The following is a 25,624-nucleotide window of genomic DNA, read 5'->3' as shown; positions in this document are numbered from 1 at the left end:
GAAGAGAACTTTATAGAGGAGAAGCCTTAAAGACACCACTTCAACCAAGTGATCAAAGTAAACATCCCCAGTAATGGGACAAAATGACACCCTTCTCCACCTGACAGGATGCTGTGAGAAGAGTAAGCATCACTTCTGTGCTATTCCTGCCAAAGATGCATAACCTGTGTTAGTCATAAGGAAGCATCAGGCCAATTCAGATTGAGGGACACTCTATGAAATAAATGACCTATAATCTTCCAAGGTGTCAAGGTCATGAAAGTCAAGGGAAGTGTGAGGAACTGTTCCAGACAAAAGAGACATGACAACCAAATGCAACTCTTGATTCCGAACTGGGTCTTTTTCCTACACAGGATATTATTAGAAAGCTTGAGTGTGGTCTGAGGATTGTACAGTAATAACATATCAAAGTTAATTTCCCAATTTTGATAGTTGTATTGTGGTTTTATGGAAGAATGGCCTTGTAGGAAATATCATACACATTAGACAGTGATAGGACATCGGGTTTGCAAATTACTCTCAAATAGCTCAGGAAATAAGAGGTCTTGGCAGTATTTCCAACTTTTTTGTGAGTTTATGATTGTTTCATCTGTTAAATATATACGACTATGCATAAAATATATAAAGTTTGCGATGTTAATAAACTGTAACAATTCCCTTGATAAACAGACAAAATATATCCATTATCTTGTATACAGATATTTATTTTTTAATAATTATACCAGTATAATCTCAGGATTTTTAGTAATTGCTGTCTTTAACCAGAGCAATCAAGTTTTTTCTCTAGACACAGAAAACGTGAAGCAGAAAAGCAAGAACTATATAGCTATTTTTGTCCACAAGTCTCTTTCTATAAAGAAATTACCTTTTATAATTTAATTCAGTTGAACACATGATTGTGATTTTGTAATCTTTTTTTAAATTTTTACTGAAATATAGTTGATTTACAATATTGTGTTAGTTTCAGGTGTGCAGGAAAGTGATTCATTTATATATATATATATATATATATATATAAATATATATATATATATATATATATATATATAATTTTTTTACATTCTCTTCCATATAGGTTATTACAAGATATTGAGTATAGTTCCCTTGATTTTGTAATCTTAAACAAAGTGATTTTAGGTAATCTAACTAGCTAAACTAAGAGAGAATTTAGGAAATTCAAATTAATTAGGCTTTCCATGAAAAAAATTTATCCAAGACTGGCATAGAGGGAAGAGATAAACTTGTTTTTAAACTAATTTATTAAGTCAATTTAATTTTCAGTCATCTTGATTATGAATATTTCAAAAAGCTGTTTTCCATACCTTTACATTATGCTATGTTAAAATCTCCAACATGTTTTAAAGCAAATTTTTCCATTTGATTTTCTAACCTAGTATCCAAGGCTGTAAATGAAACTCACACTTAAGCCTTTTTTTTCTAGGTTACAGCTTTAGCAGAAAAAATTTCTTATATAGTCAACATATTTAAATCATATTTAGAATTTTTAGTTCCTCTTATTTTACATTTATACAAGCACTTAATATATTGAAATTTTTATAGAAGTTAATCAGAAAAGGTATTTGCTCCTGATGGAGCAAAACCTAATGATTTTGAGATCTTATAATCTAACTTATCAACTCTCTCTAGAGGTAGACAAAGTATCTCTATTTGCTCAAAAACTATTTCATATTTATAAACCGGGAATTTTTTATCAACTCTTATACAAGTTAGAGGAGTTTAAGAATTTAAGGTAAAAATACAGGCACTAATATTTATTAAGGATATTGATCAGTTGAAGAATAAAAACGTGTAATTAATCACCATTTGTTCCTCTTGGGAAACACAGTGTTGAAAATCTGTGTAATTTTGTGATTTTTCCCTCTGAATTTACCAAAATAGTCTTTCTCTTTTTTTTCTAGGTCCATTATATTTTCTTTTCTTTTTTTTAACAATAGTGATAATCTCCTTTCTTTTGCCTTATTTTATAAATCCTGAAGAAAGTAATTTTGGCATTATTCAATTGTTAAGAAAAACAAAAGCAGACAGTTGAATACTAGGGATTCAGCTTCCTTTTAATTGTGGTGCAGGAATTTTAACTTAGCAGATATTGGCACAATTGGGACCACAAGAAATGCACATGAAAAATTACCAGAATTCTGAAAGAAGAAAAAAGGCTCTGAGCTTGAGGGTCAGAGGAAGCCAAATTGACACAAACCGAAATACATAAACAGAGAGAATCTAGGAAGAAAAACACCAAAAACTTTTCAACCTTGCATTCAAGTGCCAGGAACAATCAGAATCCTCAAGCATACAACCAAAAAAAGGTCATAGAAATCAGATTACAGATTCTTATCAACTGCCACTTGACAGAAATCACTTAATGGCCAGGCCACAGAATTAAAACCCAGATGCCACCACTGCTGTCACCAGGGTAGATTCAACCCACCCTGTTCAACTAGAGCAAGAACCAGAAGCAGAAACAAATGTGACCAAGAATCAGTTTAGTGTGTGAGAGCCAGAGAACCCAATCGCCACATAAGCATTATGACAGGAGCCAAGAGGAGATGAGCCAAGGACCCAAGGGGTCCAGGACCAGAAAAGATCCAGGTTCGCTTTAACCTACACATTCACAGTGGAGCCTTCAGAATAAGAGTCAAAGAATAACTCAAAGACATATGGTAAAATTATTAGCATACTATTTAATTATGCACAAGGGAAAACAATACATTAATTTCCTCTAAAAATAAAATAAAATAATACAAAATAAAATGACTTAAATATGAGAAAGAGAACTAGAGGAGACAAAAAAACCAAGCCACTTTGATTTCTTGCTTCGGTAAAACGCTGACCAGCCGGCAGCCAGCAAAAAGGCCTGTCAGGGGATTTTTGCCCTCAGGCAGCCAAATGGGTCATCAAAGGAAGCCATTTCAGTTATTTGCTTATTCTGCAGAAGACCTGGGGGGTTAACTTGGACACATACAAAACAGGCAGTCTCTGCATTACGTCCTGCAGCGTACTCTTTGCCAGCACCCCCAACTTTAGGTCTGCACCATTTTCTTATACGAATTGTTCACTGATAATCGAAAAGGTAAATTAAAAGAAGTCAAAGCAATTCAGATTTCAAAAGAAACTGAAGAAAAAAAAAAAGCATCTCTACTACTGTAGGTGCAGGAAGCCTTGATTGGTCTTGCTTTCCCCCATCAAGACTCTGCCTCACCACCCACTACTTCGCCTTGTTCTCCACGGTTAACCATCTTGCCATCCTGTTGTTTTTCTTCCAAGCACACAAGGTGTGCTTGTGGTGGCTACTGTTCAACTGACCAACTTGCTCTGGGTTTCCTGGCACTTTCTGATTTAGCACTGAAAGTCCTGCATCCAGAGAAGCCCCTCAGTTCCAAGCACAGTGGGACAGTTGGTCACCTCAGTACTTTCCCCTTGAATTGTAAGAATTAGGTCCACACTGCAAGGGTAATAAGATCCAAGAAAGCTGCACTTTGTAGAGGTTTCTGGAAGCATCTTGCATTTTCTATCTTTTTTAATTGTGGCAAAACATACATAACATAAAATTTACCATTTTAACCGTTCTCAAGTGTACAGTTCTGTGGCATTAAGTACATTCACATTGCTGTGCAACTATCCATCTCCAGAACTTTTTTATCCTCCCCAACTGAAACTCCATACCCATTAAACACTAACTTCTCTTTCTCCTCCCCCAGCCCTTGGCAACAAGCATCCTATTTTCTGTCTATGAATTTGACTACTCTAGGTACCTCATATAAGTGGAATCACATAATATTTATCCTTTTGTGCTTTTGGTAATTTCTTAAATAATAAATTGAATTTTACCGATTTTCAATTATAATAGCTAAAATAACCAGCTGTTGACCGAGCGCTACTAGCAGATGAAATCAATATCCAACGTTTTTTTGGCCCTCTACTCACCTTAAAAAATTTATTTAGTGAATGAATGAATGAATGAATGGTTTCCCTACCTCTGCCTCAAAACTTGGGCAGGCCCCAGGACTTTTGCTGGTCACTCTTAAGGAATAAGCAGTTGGTCACTTTCAGTAACAAACAAAACTCTCAACTCCAAAATCAGGGCACATTTGATGTCTTATCAGAAATCCTGCCATCTTCTTACTCATTTGGGGGGTGCTTTGTGTTTGTATGTTGATACCCACTTGGCCTCTTGGTAAGACTGAAATCCCTTGTAGCATGCACACATTGAGGAAAGAAGAAAGCAAACAGTCCATCATCTCAAATCATTAGCAAATCTAATCTAAAAGACACTGAGCAAAGGCATTTGATGGGAGGCCAGTTGGAGTCCATCTACCTCCATACCTAGCCTCTTCCTTTAACTTTAAAATACCAGAGACTTTGGACCTGAAAGCTGGAATTTCCTTGCACTTATTACATACTGTAATATTAATTTTTATACCAAAAATTATAGGTTCACTGTTAACAGGTAGAATACTACACAGGTGTAAAAAATTAAGTTAATAATTTCCCACACCAATCTCATCTCCAATTCCCCAAAGGGGGAAAAAATATTAACAGGGTAGAGTCTATCTTCACCTCTTTTTCCTCATAAAAATATTGCAGCATAGTATTTCATAAAAATCATTAAAATTTTGCATCATAAAAATATTATATATCTATGTACATATAGATAGATGTTATATTATAGTAATTATATTATATTCTTATCTTGTATCTTGCTCTTTTTTCCTAAGCAGATCATAGACTTCCCCCTCTGAGTCTTTGTAATTCCAAACTTCGGTTTGTTTTCCTCAAGAGAGAACAACAGTGGCTACTCAGGGTGTGATTTAAAGGCATAAATATAGAGGAGACATTGTCTGGTTGTCCCAAGCTGGCTTTGTCTAGCTGTGAAAGGCTGCTGACTTTCATTCATAAAGCATAGGTGACTATGTTCTTGAATCAAAGAAAAGAAAGGAAGTGAATGAATGCTCCTTCGATGGAGGAGATGAATGACCGAATTAAGTAGCCAGTTGGTTTAATTACAGCTTTCAGTTTTCCCTCATTTAATAAGCATTGCAACCATTCCACCTCTGGTCAAAAATAACAAGTAGGTGGTATTGTGTTTGTGATTATGTATTTGACATCTATGAAGGGAAAAACAAATAGTAAATTCATTCTCTGGATTTTTCTTCTTATGGTTTACATGTGATCTACCTATTTTGCTGAAGTCTCACCATTTCTAAACGGTGCTTTTTAGACCTTCAGCATCTGTAATGTGAGGAATGCTAAGTGCAAATGCAGATTCCTAGGCCATGTTTTGACCTCTCCTGGATCAAAATATATGCAAATAGAATATGTATCAAAAAAATTTCCACAGGTGATTCTAGCATACACTACCTTGCTTGAAAACTACCCCTAGGCCTCATCACAGGCTCAGAGATTTGCTGATCTCATCTTTTAGAAGACTCTAATCATCTCCTCTAGACTTCAGATACCTAGCATCCCCCCACCTCCTCCCCTTTTCTGTCCACCACCCCCAAGCATGTTATGAAAACAGGAAGCTTGCATACTCTGGGTCCAGCTCAATGCAGGCAGGCTCTGAATAGCCCCTGGGTCCCCAGAAGAACATGAAGAAGGAGCTGCTGATTTGACTGGGCCTAAGAATTGCCCTTGACTCTTTGTGTTCAGACCTAGGAAATAGTAGTTCCAAATCTGCTGGGACCCTAACAAGCATTAGAGATAAAATGTTTTCTATCTCTAGGAGAGGCTAGAGCAGCATGCAAACACCTTTGTGGATGCTAAGAAGAAAGCCAAGAAGGGAAAGAAGAGCAAGGATTAATAAAGGTAGTGACTGCCTTTTGCATCTTGTCATTCTCAATACCAACAGTCAATGACAGTTCTCGAATGAGTATAGGTCAAAATGTGAATGAGTGATTGGATGAATTTGTTTCATACTTTTTGGTGACCGAAAACAACAATAGCAACAACAATTTCCTAATCCCTGAGATTACTGCCCCCTTGAAAAAGACACGTGGGTGCTTCATATTGGTTTACAGTCAGAATGCCATCTGTAACTTTTAGTAATGTCTACAAGGAACACTGGTGGGAACCGATTCAATAGGCTTTAAAACTCCAGAGAGTAAAGCACGGAATTCCCTGGAAATGCTTTGTCATGAAGACACTGCTAGGAAGCAGCTCTGGAGCTGTGTGGGTGCCTGATTCAGAGCCTCAAAAACATAAAAGAGAAATAGTAAAACTGAGAAAATCCAAGATCAGAAAGCTGCCTTGAGCCAACACATTACTGCCCACCTGCTAAGTCCTAGGCTATTCTGCCCAAGGACCCTGAGCTCTTTCCAGGTTCTAATTTGACCAGGCATTTATTAGGTTATAATAAAAGGAGGAATGAAAGAAAACAGATTCTTTGGAGAGAATGGAAAACAACATTTCATGGGAAAAATGAGAAAACTAGCCAGAATAAAGACATAAATTTGCCACCAAGACATCATAGTTTCTTCAAAGATACAATTCGCCTGCTGAACCTATCCACAAATATTTTTGAAACTCAGAAACATGCAGCACATTCTCTATAAGAGGATATACTGTGACTCGCTCAACCAGGGACCCTGTCCTGCTGGTGGACTGACACTATGATAGCTCCCAGAAGTGTTACCAGGAGTGTTCACCTCCTGGTATTCACACTCTGTGTAATCCCCTCCCCTTGACAGTGAGAAGGCCAACAGAATACAGCAGAAGTGATGGGATGTCACCTCCATAATTATGTTATAATCTCTGTCTTGCTAGACTTTCCATATTGCTTTTTCTGCTTGCATACTTTGATGAAAAAAGTGGCCACGTTGGAGAGGTCCACATGGCAAAGATTGGAGAGCAATCTCCAGCCAATAGCTAGGAAGGACCTGCAACCCTCAGTCAAACAGTCCTCTGGGAATTGAATTCTGCCAGCAACCTGGATGAGCTCAGAAGTGGATCCTTCCCAGCTGAGCTTTCATATGAGACCACAGCTTCAGCTGGCAACTTTATTTCAGTCTTGTGAGGAACCCTAAAACAAAGGAATCAGCTAAGCTATGCCACACTCTTGACCACAGAAACTGTGAGTTAATAAATGTATATCATTTTAAGCCACTAAATTTGGGGTAATTTGTTACACAGCAACAGATAACTAATGCAATCCTGATCCAAGCTGAGATATCGAGGAAAGAGTGTCTGGTTTTCACAGTTCTGAACAATTACTCTTGCTGCCCTTGCCTTGCTGGAGTCTGTGAAATAAGACACACTCTTCCAAGCTGCCTGTATCCAGCACATATATGACAACCTCTGCAGCGAGGGGAGTAGGGGGGAGGGGCGTGCTCTGAGAGGTGCCAAATAGGGAAGTCATTTAGTCCATGAAAAGATACTTACTGATTTGTTAAAACAGAAACTGGTATTAGCTTGTGTTCTAAAGAGCTTTTAAATCTCAGAGAAGAGGATGATAAATTGACTGCTACGTCCACATTTTCAATCAAAGGCTTTAGTTGTAAGTAATTCCATATGCTGTAACCATCAGCAGTATGCAAGGAAGCTGCCACATGAAATAAACCTTCATTTGCCTGAAGCCAGAATTTATATTTTCTTTAAGATGAGATTCACATCAACACACACACACACACACACACGTGTGCATGCGTGCGACTTTTTGTGGGAGGATGGACTAACTGAACTCACTTTTCAATTGCATCAGCTTCTTTTTTAATGTAGTGATGAATGGATTCAATTAGATGAAAACCATACTTGTGGTTGACATATCAGGAGTGTTATTTCTTCCCACAGATTTCATCATGCACAATGACTAAAGGCACTGCCTTTCTTTGCTGTCTTTCCAGGTTACACTTATAGGCAGCTCTTTGGTCCAAAGAGTGTAGATGATTCTTAACGTGACACTGGCATAAAGGAAAAGAGAAATCCTCTGGGACACTGGTCAAGAGACAACAGGTTCTTTACTCTCTTTTTACTCTTCAGGTCTCCCTGGACTCAGCTGACTAATAGAGTATAAGACCTGAGTCACACAGGGCTTCTCTTTGTTGAGTTTGTATATACCCTCAATGCAAAGTTCGGGGGTCTACAAGGCCATCTTTACCTCTGTTATCAACTGCAAGTTAGAGAGCCCCCAAGATCACCCTCGAGTTTGATAATGTGCTGGAAGGACTCACAAAACCCACTGAAAGCTGCTGTACTCACAGTTACAGTTTATGACAGCACAGGGACACAGATTAAAAGCAGCTAAGGGAAGAGGTACACAGAGAAGGGTCCAGGAGAGTCCCAAGCATGGGACGGACCTCTAGCACAGGACTCTAGTGGAGTTATGCAGACACTGTTTATTTCTCACAGGTAAAATGTGTGACAATATGCATGAGCTACTGCCATCCAGACAAGCTCACATGAACCTTGGTGTCTAGAGGTTTTATTGGGGCTCAGTCACATAGATATGGCTGACTGCCCATGTGGACAACCTTAGTCTCCAGAGGTCAAGTTCACGCCTCATGACTGAAGGACCCTACTATAAATCACACTGCTAGCATAGACTATCTGGCATGGCCAAAGGTCCCTAGGTTAAACAAATCAGGCAGGACATCCCAAGGTCTTAGAGGTTACCTCCCAGAAGCCAAGGGCAAAGGCCAGGCCTCTCTGGGGGAAAGGTTAATCCTTTACTGCATACCATACCAAAGCCTATGCAGACTTTCCCGTTCCACTTGGCAGAATTTCCCTGCAACAGCAATCTGAACTTACACCTCCCCTAATCTCTTCCGTCCTCAAGAATGGCACCAACAACCGCCCAGGGGATCAAGCCACTACCACCCTAATCCATGGAGTGTTTCTGGTGAGCGCAGACGGGTAGGTCTGAGGGTAGCGCGGGCTACCGGGGACTGCCAGGTGCCGCCGGGATGCTGAACCCCGGCCCTCCTCCCCTGAGTAGGACCCCAAGCGAGCCCCGCCCGACCCCTGAGCCTCCAGCCATGGCTTCTCTGCTCGCGAAGTATGCTTACCTGCAGAGCCTGGCCAAGAAGATCTGCTCCCAGCCCAGGCCCGAGCCGCAGAAGCGCAAGTCGGCTGGCAAAACTCGAGTCTTAGAAGCTGCTGGGCTCCTAAAAAAGGAGAGGAAGAAAGCAGTGAAGAAATCCCAGGAACGGGAGGAGAAGGCTGCCAAGGCCAAGGCCCGGGCCCCTGCGGAGAGTCTCAGGTCAGGAAGCCGGTGGCAGCCGAGGAGGAGGAGGAGGAGGCCTCCAGCTCCACTGGGGCCCCTGCGGCTGGCCTGGACAAAGAGCCTCTTTACTTGCCTTGGACGTTCTGCGGCAGCGCCTGCCTGAAAAGATACCGGAGGCGCGGGGCCAGGGCAGCGCCAAGGAGCTGTCTCCCGCCGTTTTGGAGAAAAGACGTCGGAGGAAGTGGAGGAAGCAGGAGCGCGACCGGAAGAAGCAGCAGCGAGGGCGCTGAGGGCAAAGCGGAAGGCGCCCGAAGCCCGTGAGGGCGTGGAAGACGCTGAGCGGCCCCTGAGGCGCCCCGCGAGGAGGCGCAAGGCCGGCCGGGGCTGCTCTTCAACAAGGTGGAGGTGACCGAAGAGAAGCCGTCCCGCAAGGCGCAGCGCAGGAAGGAGAAGAGGCAGAAGGGGAAGGGCAACCTGACGCCGCTAACAGGCAGGGCCTAGGCAGCAGCTGAGGCGCCTGCGAGCGCAGCGGGCCCGGCTGGAGGAGCTGCGGGCCGCGGACGCGGGCCAGGCCCGGGAGCTCGAGGCAAAGATGCAGTGGGTAAACCTACTGGACAAGGCCGAGGGCGTGAATATCCGCGACGACGAGCACCTTCTGCAGGAGGCCCCGAAGCACAAGAAGAGGCGGGGCGCAGCGCCAGCGCGCGTGGGAGAAGCGCACAGCGCGTGTGGCGGAGAAGACGCAACAACTGCAGGACCCGTGGCGGCAGAACTCGCGCGAGAACAAGGAGGCCGAGACTGAGCGGCGCCTGGAGAAGACCCGCAAGAGGGGCCGCATCCTGCCCCAGGACCTGGAGCCGGCTAGCCTGGCCTGAGGGCCCGACTGCCCGACCTCGAACCCGGCAGGCTCAGGGTCCCAGCAGAAATCGGACGCTGCCCTCCTGTCCTCACCGACTTTTCGGGGCCCAGGCCGCACGTGCAGAAGAGCCTTCAGATCCGGGGAAGGGGTGACCCAGATCCGGGCTCCAGCCCCCTCTGGTGAGGCCAGAACGCTCCCTGAGAATTCCGGGGTGGGGGACGAGGGAGTGGTGAGGAGGGAGTGGCATGGGGAGGGGCTGGGTCTTCACTGGCCCCCTCCTCCTCTCCCGAGTTCACAGGAGCAGGAAGGGAATGGCCTCTGTGGCTGCTGTGTCAGCCCCATACTCTCTTGGAAAGGACAAAAACCAACTCCCGTAGCCAGAGCTGAAGGCGGAATCGACAGGCTTGGTAACTGGGGGAAGGCGGGGCCATCCTCAGGCTGCCTGGAATTGAATTATTCTAAATTTATTTGTAAGATGGATAAAGATTATCATTTAAGATAAACATGCACATTAAAAATCCTAAAATAACCACTAGAAGATAGAAACAGTGTTACTAAACTAGAAGGAAGAAAAATGTAGTGGGATGGACAGTGTCAGTCTAGGAGGAGGTGGGAGAGAAAGTAAAACCTAAAACTAAGCCGGGTGAATGGAGGATACACAGAGGCAGAGTTAAGTCCAACGCCACAGGCAGCCAGACCGAATGCACGTCGACAAAACTCAGATGAATTTTACGGTATGTGGATTATATTTCCAAAAAACTGTTAATAAAATTCTTTTGACTAAACTCCAGTTAAGAAGCAGATGGTAACCAAAAGGAAGCTGGTGTTGGCTGTATTATAAGATGAAGTCGACTTTAAGATAAAAGGCACTGCTAAGGAGGACTATCACCACGTAATGAAAAGGGGTTCAAATCACCTGGAAGGTAGAACAGTCGTGCACCAGGAACATAGCTTCAAATCTGTCTAGCAGAAACTGACACAACTACAAGGAGAAATCAATTCACAAACCAAAGTGGGAGATCTTTAACATCTCTGTTAGGAATTGATAAACCAAGCAGACAAAATCAGATGGATATGGAAGGTTTGGATGAGAGTATTTATAAGCTTGATCTGTTGGACACACAGAACAGTGTATCTGAAAACAGTATGTACTCCAAGCACACATGGAACAGTGGTGAAAACCAGCCATCTCCTAGTCCATAAAGCAAGTCATGTTTCAAAGCATCAGTGTCATACAAAGTATATGATCTGGCCACAGAACAATGAAAAAACTTAAGAGGTAACTGTTAAAGTTTCCTGTCTGGAAGCTTAGAAACACACTTCTAAATTACCTGTGAGTCAAAGAATCATCCCTAATGGATGTTAGCGAATATTTAGGACTGAAAGATAATGAAAATGCTATGCGGCACAACCCTTTCACAATGACATCCAACGCACTTAGCAATAGCTATTATTTTTCTGGTTTGTTTGTTTGTTTGTTCCCTGCCTCCCACCCATAAAAATAAAATCTCCATGCAAGCAGGCACCAGTCTGCCTTTTTCATACCTGTATTACCTGCTCTTAGAAGAGAGTCTAACACATAGTAGGTACTCAATAAATATTTGCCTGACAAGTGAACGTATGCCCTTTTCTTGAAAGTCAACTCGTAACCACTGGTTTATTCAACAAGTATATGAGCACCTTCTCTACGAAAGGCCAGACACAGGTGAGTCTAGGCAAAGCCCACCCTCGAGAGCATAAAAGAGCCTAACAGTAGTATCAGTAGAATAAATAACGTTCATCTTTGTACCTTCCACAGCATCGAGACAGTCTTGGAGCTCGTTAAAGAGTAAAAGGACAAAAGAGGACTCTGCTAAAATGGTATTAGAAATTCAGAGGGAGAAAATGAAAGGATCCTGGGCTTCCCTGGTGGCGCAGTGGTTGGGAGTCCGCCTGCTGACGCAGGAGACATGGGTTCGTGCCCCGGTCCGGGAAGATCCCACATGCCGCAGAGCGGCTGGGCCTGTGAGCCATGGCCGCTGAGCCTGCGCGTCCAGAGCCTATGCTCTGCAATGTGTGAGGCCACAACAGTGAGAGGCCCGCGTACTGAAAAAAAAAAAAAAAAAAAAAATGAAAGGATCCCACCTGAAGCTTAACACAATATTGCAAATCAACTAGACTTCAATAAAAAAATTTTTTTTAATGAAAGGATCAGGAAAGATTTCACATAGGATTTGTGATGATGGGAAACGAGGCTCGTCATTCTAAGTAATGGGAGCAGTACAAATAAGGCACAGAGGTAGGAAGGGATACCTTCTGGGCAAGATTAAGTAGTTCCATTTGGAAGAAGTATAGGGTGTATAAAGAGGAATTCTAGGAGATAAAGCTGGGAAGGTTGGGATCAAAATTGATATAAGTCCCTATAATTACAACTCTAGACAACGTGAAGCCTCTGAACGTTTTTGAAAAAGGACTTACCATGACTGAAACCGTGCCTTAAAAGGGTTGAACTCAGGCAGGATCAGCTTCATGAATATGCAGACTCTGGCTTCACCGAGGACCCTGAGCACAGAAGGGCCCTGTGCTTGGTGTAATGTCCTGCTGCCATGGTGTTGAAAGTTTAAGTAATTTTGAATAAGGGGTCCTGCATTTTTCATCTTGCACTGGGACCTTCAAACTATGTGGCTGGTCCTGAGGTCAGGAGAGAGTGATTATGAATGATTAAAATAAGGGGGAGTCAGGAGGCAAGGAGACCAGATAAGAAATCATAATAATAGTTCAAGGAAAAGCTAATGAGGACATGAGGTGGGGAAGCCTTCCTACTCTTAGTAGATACTCTAAGTATTTAGAGGTAATAAAGAAACTTGGGTCATAGTTTGGGTCACAGACCCAAAGATATTCTTCAAAACTCTCAGCTCCAAACTACACAGAATGATTCTTAATATGTAAGTCAGGAGGAAGTTGAAAGTTTATAGGAAGCCGTTGGAAGTTTTTGAGCAGGGATTTTATATAAGATTTATTTAACAAATATTTATTGAACACCTGCTATGTCCCAGGCATAGTGGTAGAATTAGAAACCTACTGGGTGCCAGAGATTAGTGCTACCAAACGAAAGCTCACTGCCCAAGGCACACAGAAGCCAATACTCTGGCATCGGCTTTTGAGAAAAGAAAGAGCTTTATTGCGAGGTCGACCTGCAGAGCTCCAATCTGTCTCCCAGATCCAAGGTTCAGGGCAAAATTTAAGGAATTAGGAGAATTTCAAACCTGGAAGCTGACTGGCTAATCTTGAATCAGTCCATATATGGTAATCAAGCTACTCTTGCTGCTGGAAGCTGGATTTTCCTCACTGAAGGAGTTCTTGCTTTGTAAAGAGCTCTGGTGGCAACATTTCTATTCTCTGAATTCCATAGACTGAAGATCCTTGGTTCCGGGGTCATCCTGGAGACACAGGTTTCCATGTTGCACATGCGCAGTGATGTCTCTGCAAAATACCTTCAGGTTTCATTAATCAACAGCCTGTTGTTGTTTTTTTTTATTTTTTGGTTTTTTGGTTTTTTGGGGGGGAGGTTGCCAACCTTTTGTTTTTCTTTTTTAACATCTTTATTGGAGTATAATTGCTTTACAATGGTGTGTTAGTTTCTGCTTTATAACAAACTGAATCAGTTATACATATACGTATGTTCCCATATCTCTTCCCTCTTGTGTCTCCCTCCCTCCCACCCTCCCTATCCCACCCCTCTAAGTGGTCACAAAGCACCAAGCTGATCTCCCTGTACTATGCGGCTGCTTCCCACTAGCTATCTATTTTACGTTTGGTAGTGTATATATGTCCATGCCACTCTCTCACTTTGTCACAGCTTACCCTTCTCCCTCCCCATATCCTCAAGTCCATTCTCTAGTAGGCCTGTGTCTTTATTCCCGTCTTACCCCTAGGTTCTTCATGACCTTTTTTTTTTCTTAGATTCCATATATATGTGTTAGCATACGGTATATCTTTTTCTCTTTCTGACTTACTCCACTCTGTATGACAGACTCTAGATCCATCCACCTCACTACAAATAACTCAATTTCGTTTCTTTTTATGGCTGAGTAATATTCCATTGTATATATGTGCCACATCTTCTTTATCCATTCATCTGTTGATGTACACTTAGGTTGCTTCCATGTCCTGGCTATTGTAAATAGAGCTGCAATGAACATTTTGGTACATGACTCTTTTTCAATTATGGTTTTCTCAGGGTATATGCCCAGTAGTGGTATTGCTGGGTCGTATGGTAATTCTATTTTTAGTTTTTTAAGGAACCTCCATACTGTTCTCCATAGTGAAGAGCCTGTTTTTAAAAAGCAAAATCATTTTAAGCTGGTCCATGTTTTACATGCTATTTCATAACTGTCCCTGCCATAAACACTGCCAGAGTAGGAAGAATTTTGTATGCAGATATTTTTCAGTTATGGTCACCACATAATTTGATCACTGTATAAAGTGTTACACTGAAAGAAAATGTAATGGTTTGCGGGGAGGAAATGGGAAAGCATCTTTCTGCTCTTAAGAAGGCTCCGAGGACATTTCAGGAAGAACCTGGGGTGGTAGGTGAAGAACTGGCTCCAAAATGAGCTTAAACCTCATGTCAAGCAATGCACCATTTCAAAATGCAGTGCTAGCTTCCGGGATTTTCGAATCAGATCAGCAAATCTCCATTACAAAGAACAACTGCAGATTTTCTTTTCTAAGACTAAATGCCACACCAATACATTCTAACTGGCTTTTTCTTTGGTTTATTCTGCTTACCCCAAGTCAGCGTTCAAGGCTGTTGGTTTATATAACCTGGAAAACAAATCTAATGGAAACCATTAGGTTGTCATCAAGGGAGAGCTGGATAAGAAGCTCTTGAACTTGTTTCACCCTCTCAAAAGGCAGGACTTATTTTTCTTACCATGAAAACAGTAGATTGGGGAGAAAGCAGAGAGCGATGCAAACACAGACATGGCTGCTCTCTGAGATTTTTCCTCTCCTCAGAAAGCAAAGTGAACACGCATGGCTCTTGGTACTGTTCACCTGCTTTGTTCCTTCCTGTCCTCTTCCCTTATGGGAAGAAAGTCTTTTAACATAATCATGCATCACAATTAAGGCTTTCAGGGTAATGGGTATTAGCAAGAGAGAGGTGAATCTGTCTGGTAGGTGCCTCGTTCTGAGGAATACAAAGATCCACTGTTATTTTCCCAAGATGCAGTGACCTCAGACCAAAGGGGCACAGAGTGTCCTGGGCTTGGCCAACCATGGTAGCAGCTGGTTGGAACCAGAACCTTGGGAGGTGGAGTGGGAGGTCGGGGAGAAGGCAGAGGAGCAGAGAAGGAAGAAGTGGAGGAAACTTGGAAGGGCTCTCTGGGCTCCAACCCAACGTGTAATGTACGTATGTTACACCTTTGGTTAACCCCCTGGGATGACAGGAATTGGTTCTGAGGGAGACCCAGACCTTCCTGGCACAGAGCTGGTCCTACATGCCCCTATAACTGTGGCTCTGCAGAGCATCATGACCCCCAGTTATACAAATTTCATAACAGGAAGTCTTCCCAGCCTCTAGGTCTTTACATATGCTATTCCTCTGTCCCCAATTCTCTTGCTCTGTATTGACAGCCATTGAATCATCCTCAAGACCCAAATGGCACTTTATCTCCTCTTGGGAGCTTTCCCTGACCTCTAGAGACAGCGAGGCTCCCCTGCTCTAAGCTGCCAGGATATCTCATTGCACTTCCTGGGCATCTCTAACATGTTGTACAGTCACCGTTGCCTGTATAATTGTCTCCTTCACTAGACTGTGAATTGCTCAAAGGCAGACTGGGTCTCGTTAATCTTACATCCATACTAGCTAGGTAGCTAACACAGTGCATAACAGGTATTTAATTAGTGTTTAGTGAATGAAAAAAAAAAGCCAAGAATAAAGGATCAGTTTTTGTGAGGCAAATGTGCTACCCACTTGGCCAGATGTGCCCAGTGAAGGGAGTCTTTGAGGGACCTAAAAGTCATACATTCCACAGTGTCCTGTGAAATTCAAGATAAAGGAAGCCACCCTGCTGAACCTAAGAGCATATCTGGTCGATTCTCCCCTCTAGGGAGCCCCAAGGAAGGAAGGTCATTATGAACTGCCATGAAAAATGGGAATCATGTCGAATGGGTTCATTTGACTGCCCAGGAAATCTTATCATCCAGTCGCAATCTATAGTATTAGAGTTTTGTGTGCTCTTTTCTGATGATCAATTTTCTACCTGTCAACTCAGAAAGGGCCGGCAAAAGGCAGAGATAATCCTTCTTGGTCTGACTGGAAGTATTCCCACAAGTGTCTAAAGACAAAATAACCTATGCATCTAGACTCATAGTTACATGAAGGTAACTATTGGGAAGTTGTGCCAGGTGCTGCCTTGGCATGGCCTTTTCTCCAGTGCCTTATACATTAATTTTAAAAGGTTCTTGACATTTCGGTAGAACTGATATAATCATTTTCAGAGAAAGGTGCCTGTCCTCAGAATGGGTGTATTTTATTTTTGATCTAAGTGATATGAGTTAGAATTATTATTCTACCCAAAAAGACACGGCAATAAGCTGAACAATGTTTATCTATAAAACTTTTTTCACATTTCAAAATATTTTCATATCTAGTATCTCCTTGACATTCACCAATAATCCTATGCAAGTAGCCCGACCAGGGGGTTATTACTTAAACATCAAGGAAAGGGAATTGGACTCAGAAGGCATAGGGACTCATCCAAAAGTACCAGGCAGTAAGTGGCAGATTTAGTCTCTAGATTCCAAACCCCTAATAAAAGTTTACCTGGTTTATGGGCTTCCCTGGTGGTGCAGTGGTTAAGAATCCACCTGCCAATGCAGGGGACATGGGTTCAAGCCCTGGTCCAGGAAGTTCCCACATGCCGTGGAGCAACTAAGCCCGTGCGCCACAACTACTGAGCCTGTGCTCTAGAGCCCGCGAGCCACAACTACGGAAGCCCGCATGCCACAACTACTGAAGCCCACGCACCTAGAACCCGTGCTCTGCAACAAGAGAAGCCACCACAATGAGAAGCCCGCGCACCGCAACGAAGGGCAGCCCCCACTTGCCACAACTAGAGAAAGCCCACGTGCAGCAACAGAGACCCAACACAGCCAAAAATAAATTAATTAAATTAATTAATTAATTTTAAAAAAAGGTCCCCTGGTTTTTGCCTAAAAGATAAATGCTGACATTTCCAGATAAGATTAATGTGTAGCACAAGGATCTAACTCACTGCACCAAATATTTTGGGTTCTCCACATGGTGGGTTTGATTTTTCCTACTCCTTGAAGTGAGGTGTAGCTGAGTGATTCGCTTTGGTGGGCTGAAGTTTTGGAGTCCAGTGCCCAAGTACAGACACTCTTTCCCTCTGCCATTCAGGTGGTGGCTACACCATCAGTCTTGGTCCCAGAGTAAAGCCAGTGAGGAGCAGAGCCCCCAGCTGACACATCATGGACCGAGGCAGGGAATAAACCTTTGTTTAATTGAGGTGTATTGTTACCTCAGCACAACGTGACTTACCCTGCCTGATACACTCCATGCAAGGGCTTACATGCAATGACCTTATGGAAATGACCAAAGAACCATAAGAATGGGGGCAGTTGCATCTCTCTGGAAGTTAAGGAAGTGTGCCATCCATAAGCCGTAAGTTTGGAGAAATTTCAACAAGATAAAATAAGTTTAAGGAAGGATAACAAGGGATGATTCAATACTCCTTTAAATAAATGAGCAACCTAGAAATGTTTACTTTTTCATGCTAAATAGGGACATGGTGAGGAGGCCCCCCTCACCAAAAAAAAATAATAATAATAATAATACTCCCCAACTTTTGGGTTTGGAGAAAAAAGTACCTTAAATAGTTGCTGGTGGGGCATGCTGTGATAAGCCCTAGCTTTGTTCCAGAAGGTACCGTTCTGCTCTCCCTAAGATAACACACAATATGCACCCACGTGAAGAGCAATCTAGAGCTACCTCCCCAGGTGGAGGTGGTGGCACCTGGTGACTCAAAAATGCTCTGCTGAATCTGATAGAGCACTGAATGACTGGCACAGGGACCCGCCTGTTTTCTAACCAGCATTCATGTGGCCCCTGTACGGAAGATGCTACCTCCTGAAGCAAAACTTTGAAGCATGAAAGCAGAACCATATTTGGCATATCTCTATTGGCTTTTATTTTTTATTCTATTTATTTATTTATTTATATTTATTTATTTATTGGCTGCATTGGGTCTTCATTGCTGTGCATAGGCTTTCTCTAGTTGTGGTGAACAGGAGCTACTCTTCATTGCAGTGCATGGGCTTCTCATTGCGGTGGCTTCTCTTGTTGTGGAGCACGGGTTCTAGGCGCATGGGCTTCAGTAGTTGTGGCACATGGGCTCAGTAGTTGTGGCTTGCGGGTTCTAGAGCACAGGCTCAGTAGTTGTGGCGCACAGGCTTAGTGTCTCCGTGGCATGTGAGATCTTCCGGACCAGGGCTTGAACCAGTGTCCCCTGCATTGGCAGGCGGATTCTTAACCACTGCACCACCAGGGAAGTCCCTCTGTTGGCTTTGTGTGTGTGTGTGTGTGGTACGCGGGCCTCTCACTGTCGTGGCCTCTCCCGCTGCGGAGCACAGGCTCCGGACGCGCAGGCTCAGCGGCCATGGCTCACGGGCCTAGCCGCTCCGCGGCATGTGGGATCTTCCCAGACCGGAACACGAACCCGTGTCCCCTGCATCGGCAGGCGGACTCTCAACCACTGTGCCACCAGGGAAGCCCCCCTTTGTTGGCTTTTAAATCACAGAGAATAAAAACAGCACTGATACTATGTGAATTGTGAATTCACATTCTGGGTAAAAATGACATCAGAGTGAAAGGGGACACATTCAGACTGAGAGGGTATGCCCACCGCACGGCAAGTGGAGGGGGGATAAGTGGTGGGGTGCCTCAGGTCATGGAAAGGGCAAACAAGGATTTGAAACCAGAAAATCAGGAAGCCATTCTTACCGCCCCCATTTAGCAGCTAAGTTACCTTGGCCAAGATTCTTGTTAAAGCTCGGGTTCTTGATCAATAAAGATAATAATCCCTACAACTGAGCACTGCTGTGAAGGTCATATGTGGGCAGAAGCACTTTGTAAATTATGAAGTTCTGGTACAAGTGGTAATTGTTTATCTTTGGGCAGGACTGAGCATTATAAAGTCATTTCTTAAACAGCTAGAAGCTGCCTCCTCTATCTCCCTAAGTCTCCTATTTCAGTTCCTCATAGTTAGTTGACATGTTAAATATTTGAGTGATAGGAAAGAAGGAAGGAGGGAGAGAGGGAGGGAGGGCAGGAAAAGATAGAAAAAAGGAAGGAATCCTCAGTTTGCCCATTGGGATCATACAAAATTAGTTTAATTCTTCTCTCAGATAAATATTTACTTAAAAAATGTGTTTCCTACTTTATTCCAAAAAGGATAAAAGGGATCTTACAAGGAAAACTAAAATACAATAAAAGAGCACAAATTTTAAGTAGTGCAGAAGAAAAAAGACTACAAGGAAAGGGATAGGAATGAGCTTGGAGTGAGGCAGTCCTCAGTCTGGCTATGGTGAACCACCTACTGGTTCTAAGCTTTGCAGCATCCAACACAAGAAAAGAAACATGATCATATATACAGTTCCCAACATCCATGAGGCAAAAAACAGAGCTGTCATTCAAGAGAAGTACTGATCTTCTTAGTAGTGAAGATAAGCATTTTTCCAAGAGAACACCATGGAAGGAAAGCATGACACCCTCAGCCTTGCTCTTCAACCAACAGAATAAGAAGCTTCCTAGGGATGGGTCCATGAGGACCCCTATATAGGCTGAAGGCATCAAATCAAGAGGCAATTCAGCAAAGTTAACTTTGCCCGCTGTCAGAACAGTGCAGCCCACCTTCCTGGGTCTCTGGGATCTAGTTTGACTCAAGGATATATGATAGATCATCTAGAAGAGGAAAAAATCAGCATGTCCTTCAAGCAACGATCCCCAATATCATTCAAGTCCCCACAAATGCTTAGCTCTGCCAAAGGTTATGTAAAACAAAGAGTGTTTAAATGATCATAAGCACAATCCTATATGACCAAGAACCCTTGGTGCAACATGGAGGAAAAACATGGAACTGTGAATACAAATCTCAAGTTACTTGTCAGATAAAATCAAAACCACAGGATAGAGTTTCCAGTCATGTGAGTGGGACCATTTGACAGAGGTCCCTCTGAGGCTGATGGAGTCAAGGGCACCCATTCCACCTTTATTTCTGCCATAGAGTTTTAGCCACAGGATAAAGACAAAGATAAAAAGCCTGAAGTTAGAAATATGCAGAGATGAATGCCCTGAAATGCAAATTATTCACAAGCATATGACATAATAAAATATTTTCCCAGAAAAGCGAATGCATAGGTTCCTTACCTTTCTAGAAGAGAAGTCACAGAGAAGAACCCCCCCTTCCCCAGAGGAGTGTACCAGAACTGACCAGTGCACCCAGTTTTTTCATGACATAGTTGGCTCACTACATTGATGGTTGGCCCTCCCCTGGGGAACAAGTTGTTCTTGTTCCCCAACTTATATCAAGGCAAGCTTTGTGAGCCAAGAAAAGGCATGTTCATGATTTCCTGATGGGAAATAAAGCTGAAGCTTGTGAAAGATGAGATGGGCTGTCATTAAATGGGAGAGACAGCTAAAAAGGAAGCCTCATCTCTAGAGAGAGGAATCAGATCATGAAACTGTCAAGGGGAAGGACTGGGAGCACCATCTTTCAGGGGGGACACAGTGGGGAAAAAAGAATGATAATAAAAATAACTGCTCATCATTAATTGAGCACATTTTCTATGGTAGACACTGAGCGAACCCCTCCTCGTGCATGACCTCAATTAAAGCCAAAATTAACTCTAGGAAGTAGATACTGTACTCTGATTCTCCCCACTTTACAGAGGATGCAGTGGAGGATGACAGAAGTTAAAGCACCCTTTCAGCAGCGGGGTGAGGGGTGCAGGAGGGCAGATGGACTGATAGTGCTGTGACTTTCCTCTGGGGACCATGGCATCCCTCTGCAGAAAACTACAAAAGTCACCAGCAGAGGACTGGTCAGCGTACCTCTTCAAAGAGTTGACAGCACTCACTTCTCCAGGTTAGTTGGACTTAGATTCTGGAGTGCTTTGAAGGCCATTTATTCTCTAAAGGATGGCATTCTCAGCAAGGATGATGTCATCCCCAAGGGGACCACATTTGGTTCTTGGGATCTGTAATGGGTTAAATATCATCTCCCAGAATTCATGTCCACCTAGAACCTCAGAATATGTCCTTATTCGAAATAGGGTCTTTGCAAATATAATTAAGGGAAGGCATGAGATGAGACCGTTCTGGAGGAGGGTGGGCTCTAATCCAATGAGTGTCCTCATAAGAGATAGAAGAGGACAGACACAGAGAGAGAAAGGCCATGTGAGGACTCAGGCAGAGGTTGCAGTCACGCAGCCACAAGCCAGGGCATGCCTGGGGCTACCAGAGCTGAAGCAGAAAGGAAGGAGTCTCCTCTAGATCCTCAGGAGGAGCACGGCCCTGTCAACACTTGGATTTTGGACTTCTAGTCTTCAGATCCATAAAAGAGTAAATCTGTGTTAAGTCACCAAGTTTATGGTACTTTCTTATGGCAGTCCTGGGAAATTAATATAGGTGAAAAAATCTTACTCTTTTTATGTGTAAAACACACACATAGATACAGATATAGATATAGATGTACATATATAGATGGTAAGTATACATATACTTTTATATTTACATAAACATAATTAGGTTATGTTTATGGTATTAAATTTTCATGGGAGGAGGAGATGAGGAAAAAAATATCCGAAAAAGCTCCTTATTGGGTTATAATGAATAAAAGGTTGAGAAACACTGCTCTAGACTGTGAAGATTTTGAGGGACGCTGGGGGAACAAGGAGAATGTTTTAGTCAGAGGCTACTTTTTACTGCTGTTAAAATTGTTCTTGTTCTTGGCATTTAAACGAAATAGTCCCAATTGTTTCTTCTTCCATTCTAGCCCAGATGCAATTATTACAATTTCCAGAAAATTTGTTCTGCTAGCTATTTGCAGTAGGATTTGTCCCCAAATGAGGCAGAACAATCACCTGTAATTTTCAGTTGTGTCCCCTGTAACACATTCTCTCACTGTCACAGGAGTCGTAAGGCAGTGTTGGTGTTTCTGGACTCACTTTCTTTCTCTATAATTTCCAGTTTTACCTCACAACTTCCATGTTGTGAAGATTGAACATGGAAGATTAAAGGTAGTTGGTAATTTCTCCATTAGATTTGCTTTTTTCCTGATGTTTCTAGTATGGCTAAAAGGAAATTGTAAATGGTTGCTCATTATACTGACCTTCAATGAAACCCATGGAATTAGATCACAGTTCTATGAAGACTATTCCATGAACTGCCTGTTCCGTCCTGATATGGGTCTCAGAGAGACAGAGAGAATCTGGAGATGGTTGGTGTAGCTCCAACTTTGCCTGGAATATGGACAGAAACCAGTTGGCAGCTGATGCAAAATGGAGGTCTCTAGGGACTTTCCCAAAGCTAAGTAACCCTGAGTAGTTAATGTTCGTGACTGAAGTCTCCAAGTTCTTCAGACAGACTCCCAGTCAATGTGATGATGTTGGCCTGGTAGATTTTGAGAGCAGGCATGACCCGCTTACTTCTACTGCAGTAGAAGTCTTAATTATCATGACTCCTCTGGAATGTTTCATTTTAAATAGAACTGCCCCTGGTTGTGGGTAGTTAGAGTTACAGGATGTTAAACATGCCTTTCCCTCTCCTTGCAGCTGAGTACAATAGGACAAGACCACCTATGCAGGATGGGCTTAGAAACGTGAGGCAGGCTCTGCAGTCCTTCACTCCTCACACTGGGACAGGTTTAGGGATTTGTCACAGAGATTGGGAAGTGGGGAGTTTTTTAAGAAAAAGACTTGGTGCGCTGTGGCATTTCCCCTCCGTTCCCACTGGGAAATGGGAAGGAAGGGGGAAGTTGTTCTCACCTAAAGCCATAGGAGGATGGGTTTCAAGTCTCAGAGTTTGATAGATATACTCTGGTGATTGGAAGACAGAGTCTGGAGCTGACCTATACCTGAAATTGTCAAAATGTGAGAAGCTGGCTGGCTGGAGAGGCCATTGGTGGTACAGTTAAGAGGGCTGCATTGCAATTGGCCCACACTTGAAGAGTGTGGAGGGGCAAAGATGCATACATGCATCCCAGGTGTTAGATATGGATCCCTCAGAAGGGAGGAAGGTTAGGTGATCCCACCAGAAGGGGTGTGGAGGGAGCCACCGAGGGTCAGGGACTGTCCAGGAAAGTGCCATACCAAGTAACCAAAATACGAGGGCCCCAGGAAGGATAGCTCCAACGAACCCAACAGAAAGCCCTATAGAGGAGGAATTGGCCTTTGTCCACTGGCCCCGCCCAGAGGGCACCAATGTAGATTACAAGTACATTGTAATCTACCTTGTAAGTCAAGGCAGGGATCTTCTGCCTCTTGCTCCTCTCCCTCTCTAGCCCTAACCCTGGAGAAGCCAAAGCCACAGAGTCGAGGAGAAAGAGTAAGAGAGTGAGGAATAGTGAAGAATCCAACCACGCCTCCTTCCCCACTGTTAGTCTCCACCTGACAAGGGTCCACACTGTGGGAGAGGAGAGACTTTAAATTGGATGGAAGATTGAAGTTTGCTATTCAACCAGACTGGACTTATTAATTAGACAATGTGTTAACCTGCGAGTGAGTGATTGGAAAAGCTATGGGAACTGCCCAGACTTTCATCCGGGGGAAGGGAAAGACAAGTCAACAGAGAAGTTTAGAGAAAAAGTAAAGTCCTGGGCTTTCCTGGTGGCACAGTGGTTGAGAATCTGCCTGCCAGTGCAGGGGACATGGGTTCGAGCCCTGGTCCAGGAAGATCCCACATGCTGCAGAGCAACTAAGCCCGTGCGCCACAACTACTGAGCCTGAGCTCTAGAGCCCACGAGCCACAACTACTGAGCTGGAGTGCCAAAACTACTGAAGCCCACACACCTAGTGCCCGTGCTCCACAACAAGAGAAGCCACCGCTATGAGAAGCCCGCGCACTGCAAAAAAGAGTAGACCCTGCTCGCCGCAGCTAGAGAAAGCCGGCATGCGGCAACAAAGACCCAATGCAGCCATACATTTATTTATTTATTTATTTATCTATCTATCTATTTATTTATTTATTTTAGAAAAAGTAAAGTCCTGCTTATTCAATAAGCTGGTCACTTGATGCCTTTTGGAATAGAACTGCATCTAAAAGGTTTATCGGGTTAAGCGAGCCCATAAAATATATCATCAAATACTAAATGAATTAACCTCATTTAGTTATATAGGCAACATTATCCAGCTGCCTCAATAGTTTTAGAACAGTGGAATTTTAGTAAATAAAAATACTATTTATATTTGAATTCATAATTGATGCACATTACAAAGGTAGAGAGACTGTAGATGACTCTGAGAAATCCTAAGCAATCTCAGTATGCAAATACGTTCAACATGCCCACAACTACTGATGCCTTATTTCTTAACCTGGAGAGGCATTGAGGCCTTGGGTGACTTACATCTATGTGCTGTCTCCTGGAGATACCCAACGGTGCTTGGAAGGGGCCACTATTTCTCTTTCAGTCCTGAAATTATTTTCATAACCATTCTCCTCCTCCTCTGACCTGGGAGGGTCATGCCCACCTTCCGGGGCTCTGATCTGTTCTCTACCTGCAACATCCTGGTCTTAGGAGCAGGTGAGTACCAGGACTACGAAGGCAGAGGGCACAATGGACAGCAATACACAAACTTTTGGGCTTTGGGGGAACATATTCTGCTGCATACTCTTTAGGTATTTCAACTAGCCAAAGAGTATTTTATCCTAATTCCATCCTCAAGTAGCTCTTTGTAACTGACAGTATTCCAACACATGCCTTGGAGTCCAAGTTCTCTATGTTGCAAATGGACGAAACGCTACTTCGGTCATCCAAGACTCTCAGGTTCTTGTCTTGGCCAAACCAAAAAGTAGCTCACCTCCACACCCTTGCTACCAGGTTTTTATGAAAGCAAGTTTCAGACCAAATTCTGCCACATGTATAGATACCAACTAAACAAACTTTAATAGTAAGTAAGCACAAAAAACGGATCATATAACCTCTTTTGGTTTTTAGATGCTCTGATTCCACCTTGCATGGAACATTAACCAGAGGCCGATGTCACAATGTTCCAGAGGCAGGATTCTGTCACCCTAATTGTCCACAGAAAGCAACCAGAATCATTCCACTCTGCATCAACAGAGAACTACTTAAGTAAGGACCAAACCTCAGGTGCCAGCCCCAAGAGATCAGGCTGTAAGACTTGCAAGGGTGGCAACCATCTCTAAAGTATGCTAGCCAACTCACATAGCTGGAGACCCTTTAATTTCACTGAAAAGAGCCTACTTCTAACATCTGTTATGCAGATTCACAAGACACAAATTTCATCCATGAAAACTCATTTCTGACATTCATTATGTTAACTAATAAAGTCTCTGGTGGTGATTG

At 43.1% G+C, this 25,624-nt stretch overlaps 1 protein-coding gene and 1 pseudogene across 9 annotated transcripts in view; one reads left to right on the top strand and one right to left on the bottom strand.

Annotated features, from left to right (window-relative positions):
• Positions 1 to 25,624, bottom strand: part of PALM2AKAP2 (PALM2 and AKAP2 fusion) — a 624,976-nt gene that overhangs the window by 501,855 nt on the left and 97,497 nt on the right. For 2 of the 8 annotated variants that reach the window (XM_081237134.1, XM_081237125.1), the window contains exon 1: positions 9,018 to 9,036. The exons of 3 other annotated variants lie outside the window; for them this stretch is intronic. The gene's annotated coding sequence lies outside the window, so the exon portion shown is untranslated. Of the gene's footprint in view, positions 1 to 9,017; positions 9,068 to 25,624 lie in introns of those variants that run through there. 3 more of the 8 variants (XM_081237128.1, XM_081237124.1, XM_081237127.1) reach the window with 3 other exon arrangements.
• LOC308618858 (surfeit locus protein 6-like) lies at positions 8,961 to 10,050 on the top strand (annotated as a pseudogene). Its single transcript has one exon. The product of its transcript is annotated as a surfeit locus protein 6-like (transcript).

Source organism: Mesoplodon bidens, assembly GCF_964165515.1.
Source record: "Mesoplodon bidens genome assembly, chromosome: 6".
Taxonomy (NCBI): domain Eukaryota; kingdom Metazoa; phylum Chordata; class Mammalia; order Artiodactyla; family Ziphiidae; genus Mesoplodon; species Mesoplodon bidens.
Note: the sequence above shows the minus strand (reverse complement) of the source record. Positions and strands in the feature narration are given on the sequence as shown.